The sequence below is a fragment of the Gavia stellata genome, chromosome 5 (genome assembly GCF_030936135.1).
Source record: "Gavia stellata isolate bGavSte3 chromosome 5, bGavSte3.hap2, whole genome shotgun sequence".
NCBI classification, from domain to species: Eukaryota; Metazoa; Chordata; class Aves; order Gaviiformes; family Gaviidae; genus Gavia; species Gavia stellata.
The window spans coordinates 21038283-21043957 of record NC_082598.1 but is presented as its reverse complement, the minus strand read 5'-3'; positions in this window follow the sequence as shown (position 1 = coordinate 21043957).

The window sequence follows — 5675 nt, the reverse complement described above, 5'->3', positions numbered from 1 at the left end:
CTGAAAAAAGAAGAAGTTGCTAATTTAAAACAAAAGTGTTGGGTCATAATTTTACAGTGAAATACTATCCCAATTTTACAATTTTTGAAAATGTATTGGAATTTGGTGTCTTTTCTTTGTAATTTCCTAGATAGATTACTACTGAAATACCAACCACCTCCTTGTAACAGCTTTTCCCACAATAGCAGAGGCTTTTTTTATTTGGAACACTAGATAACTTTCTTTGCTAAAGTCACATTTACTTTCTCTCTGAATCGCTTTTGAAAAAGTTCAGATATCACAAGTATGTAAATAACCAGGAGATCTTTGCCATAGCATTGACCAGAAGTGCCAACAAAAATCAGTTATTATTAACATACAGAAATTAACAGACTTATCTCTGAGATGACAAACCACAGTGAGTGCTTCCCATCAAGACAGTTTCTCAGAAATCTGTTTTTCCTTGATGACTTCTTACAAAAAGGTTGACAACGTATTTCATAGGTGCCCGTACAGAATTGTAAGAAAAATCTCTCCCTTGGAAATCCAGCCAAGCATGATCCGGAAATATCCTGCTATACACTTAACGTTTTTTAGCCATAAAGTGTTTTGAGACAGCTGTGTTTCTTTCAGTGCTTTAACACTGTTCCTGAGAGAGAGTACGCTCTTTACACTAGGTTAAGACTTTCCACAAAAGTCTTTATTTACATAAGACACTGAATTTACACAGGACAGAAACATTTTCATTAACAAAAACATCCTCAGATTAAATGAAAACGGTCAGGTAGAAGACCTGAAAAAAGGAAGACTATACCCAGCAATGTACATCTGCTCAACCTGGCAAGGAAGTATAACCACAAGCTAAAACGAGGACAAAGAGGGAAGAGGGGAAAAAAAAAAAAAAAAAGGCAGGCTTAGCTTAACACCTTTCTATCTAAAAATAAACTGAGGCAGAAGAGACTGTGCTTCTGCTGCCAGTGTTTATAAATATCTCTATGACTTGCCAAACTCTTTGATAAGTAGCATATCTTTCTCTATATGCTTCCTGGATATTGAAAAAAACCCTCCTCTAATATTGCCCTACAACAGCATTGTCCTAGGGAGCCTCCAAGAACTTGATCATTAAATGGTGTGACAACAAATTCCCCTGTTCCTGCAACGAATCTGCCCTGAACTCTACAGCAACTGGTGGTGGAATGATTTGATACATTCCAATTTCATTTGAGTAATTATAGAAATACACAAGTAAAAATACATAGCTATTGCCATTTATATAGTCAAGCAGAATAGCACTGTCCTGAAAAGTAAGTGAAAAGAACATTCAGCAAATTTTGAAGTTATTTTGCAAGGCTTGAGAAGTTAGACTTCTAAAGTACTAGTAGCCCACCCTATGTAGAGGAATTGAATAAACAAGATGAAGCCAAATTTTTTTTTCAGTTTGAACAATGAAATTAACTTATTTTTTCCGACCAGACATAAGTTGCTTTCACATTTTACTTTGTTTTTGTCGGTATACTGTTCACTTGTTTGGCTTTATTTTAACTTTAAATGAAACAACGGAACTAAAACTCTTGCTGCAAGATTTGGTTTTATATATTTTAAATTTTGAGATCTATTGGACATGTAATTAATTTATATGTTTCATTGTGGTATGCATCACTGCATTGTCACATTTGTAATGCAGAAAGGAAACTAGAAAACCTGAACAGCTTTGCAGTTTGGCAGCAGCAAAGTTGTATCTCAAAGCCTTTCTGTTTCTACCGCTTACCCTTTCAGGATCTGCCTAGCTTCATCTCCCAAGCATGTCCCGTGCCTCTGATTCTCTCTGGATAACAAGGTAAGTAGGTGTGCGTATCCCCTTCCGCCCCCCGGAACTATCTATGTAGCTACTCTTCTCCCCTGAAGACCTAGGATTATTATATTTGGCAGAGGATTCACCTGTCTGTGACTCACTGACTAGAAAACAGATTACCTTTAAGGAATACTCTACACACAAACAACATCCCTGTAGATTAGGTCCCTGATTTTGAGTAGAACTACAGTCTTTGTTTCAATCCCTCTGCACATTTTAATTCACCATGAAAAGAATTAAGAGGTGCCTATTCTGGAGCAAAGGAGGCATTACGCACACCACGCTTGCTTGTACTGTGGCCAACAGATCTAATCCAAGATGAGGACATTAGTACATCAGAAACTGCATTAACACAAAAAAACTATCAGACAAAATCTTACACCCCCCTAAGGCAACATCTATTCATGCAGAACTCTTGAACACAGCAGATACATTCCCCTTGCACATATGCTTATTGCTGCCTATAAAGAGCTTTATTAACAAGGCATCTACACAAAACAGTTGCAGTTACTTAAAGAAATAAATCCCACCTTTTTCTTTAGTCAAAACCTGAATATACAGCACAAGAAAAAGGACCAAAATCCCCATTCTTCTGAGGCAGGGCTAAAGCACGGAGTCATTCTGTAGGTGCACAGCGTAAACTCTGATCTTCTGATGCTCAGTGCTGTACCTTTATAAATCACATGCCAGCTTTCCCTAGCCTCCTCCATCCAAAATAAAGTTAATTATGTCACTGTAATAAACTTGTGAACACATATAATGCTACCCTTAGCAACATGAACCTTCCAAAGAGATGATGCAAACTCAGTTTGCTAGATCTTTTATTATTCTTTCAATATACCTTAGAGGGAGAGGTAGAATAGGAAGAAATTACATATTCATATTTAGTTAAAGACTGATTTTTTACTGTCTGTAAATTAAATTCAGCTACTTTTTCCTCAGTAATGTCATCTTGACAGATGACTGACGGTTATGTACCCTAGCCTTGGTGTCAATGAACAGCACTTTCCTATACCACCTCAAAATCATTTCAAAGATCCAATAAATGTTCTTCAGAACTAAGAACTCTTAAGACTTGACCTACAAACCACTTCGATTAGTAGACATTTTCACAGGGATAACTATATTTTAGGAAAAATTAATGTGACTTGTACAGGAATGCCATAAATAAAATTATTTAAATAAGCGACCAATGTGTACATTAATAAGGTTGATTGACGTTGCATTCTTACATATCCAGTAAAAAACCTCCCTAGCTCAATAGTGACAGTCAAAGAAGTTGGAGTTCAAGAATGGAATAGGAAACAGAAACATTACCATGTCATAGCATTGTTCTGTCACACACCCACAATTCTGAAAACTGCCTGAAGTTCACTGAAAACGTAGTGGAAAAAGGTTATCTCAGATTAATAAAAGATATCACAAAAGTCAATATGGATGATCAATAGTTTTCATATGCTAAAACTCTTTAGCCTTTAATGAGAGCAAGAGCATGAGTGAAAACTGATGAACGAAGGCAAAGAAAGACCTAAGAGACTAATATGCAAAATGTGAAAAGGAGATGGTTATTCTCTCTCTCACAGACACAGGAATTAAGAAATATATCTAATATCTGAAAATTTCATTTTAGAATAAAAAATTTTTTCCTTGCTCTACAAATATTGTTACAACTAAGATGTGAAACATATTGCTAGAGGATATTGCGGAGGTTGAAAGTACAAATCACAGAAGCACAGAATCATTAAGGTTGGAAAAGACCTGTAAGATCATCACATCCAACCATCGACCCAACACCACCATGCCCACTAAACCATGTCCTGCAATGCCACGTCCACACATTCCTTGAACACCTCCAGTGAGGGTGACTCCACCACTTCCCTGGGCAGCCTAATGGACTCAAAAGATTAAACAACAGTCTGGTACAGAACTCCATTAGCTTCTATTAAGCATAACAACCTATTTTTTACAACCTTGTTCTCAGGAAAATGTAAACCATGCTCTGCCAGTAGCAAAAAAGTTATCAGGAGGAAAAAAAACAGTCTACATGTACCCTGTCTTTCATACTCTTTCCTTAATCATCCATTACTGATGACTAGCAGGCATGGTCCAGTATGTATACTCCTATGAACCTGATATACTCCACAGCAGCAATAACATCCACGATACCAGATTTTCAGCCACATTGCAAAACTCAAGATATACAAACACATGAAAACTAAATAAATATATAAAATCACATGTGTTTCATTTAATGATTCAACTGGTTTACTCTTTCCATATGTTTGCAACTTAATGTAGATACCTGTATTGACAACGCAACCTGAAGTACAAAAACTATCAGTAACTACCATGTAGAAGAAAAGACTAAGAAGCTTTTTAATTTTTCTGACATTAAGACAACCCATTTGAAAGTCCAAGAAACACATTATCTATGGTTTTGTACTAAATGACAGACACTGTACAAGCTATGATTGCTGTTATCAAACTTTCGTATTTGACTGGCATGTTGAAAAATGAGCCAGTTCAGACATTTCAAGGTAACCTGTCAAGAGATGACAGAGACTGCAACATTTTTCTTGCACAGGTTTTCCCTGGATTTCACTGTTTTAGAATTTCTTTTTGTATTCAGTATTTCTATTCCTCCTCTTTGTTTACATCTTGAAGATATGCAGATTGATGGATAACAAAAACATACAGGAGAGGAAACTAAAAATGTATCATAATTCTATTCCTATAGTGGTTATTAAACAAGCTAAATATATATAATTTGAAATCCTAATTATAAGTTATATATCATTATATCTGAATGCTCACCAAGTTCCTTTCCTTTCCTATTTTTGTTATTTTACTCTCCAAGACTAAGCACTGTTTCAGGTTACTCTACTGGAATACTGGACATACAATCAAGTTGCCATTTCAATTCACAAAATTAATTCAGTGCAAACTGTATTTAGTATTTCCCTAACACACTGCACTGCAAACATTAGTGTGAGCATTAGGCACATTATAATCACTTGCTGATGCAACAACTTATATTTGTTCTAATAGTTCTTTTCCCAGTCCTGTATCTTCTCCAACCACTGGTTTTTATTCTATTATTTCATGTATTTTATTTGTCTTCTGATGCTTTACATAAATTAATTTCAACTCCACATTTTGCACTGTTGGAATAACTTTTCTCCCACATCATGTCCCAAATCATTCTTCTTTTCAAGTCCATCCTTTTCATTTAGCAAGTCCCAGTTTGCCATTCAATCTTTTATTCAAACTTCTTTTCCCCATTCACAGAATGGGAAGTGAAGTTTTTCTTTTTACCTCTTTACTGCCCCTCAAGTAACTATGGAAATGAACAAGTGCACTAACATTAATCTTACAAGTACACTAACTAGTTTCACTCAAACTTTTAATATTCTCAGGTTAGGTAAAAACATAACACAACATATAGGGTAAGTTTCAAATGTTTTCAGAAAATACCAGAATGCCAAGTCCTATTTGGAATTCCTAGCTCAGATACAATACATACTATACTATAGTTTTCTATGGCTGCAGGAGTATGAATGTCCACTGTTTCCAGCATCTACAAAGGAGCACAAAGACAAAGAAAATCTATCAGTTATTATATGCCTCTGCTAAAAGTACCAAACTATTTTCTGTTATACAGTCTTACTTTCTAGACATAAACTTAACTGTTTTGGCTGATTTTTTTTTTCAATGACTTTATGTGTCAAGTTAACTTTGGAAGGAAAAATAAATAAAAATTAACCAAGACAGTTTTGCCATTTGCAAGAACAAAATTATTAAAAAAAAATTAAAAAAAAGAATCACATGCTGTCCTGTCCTCAAC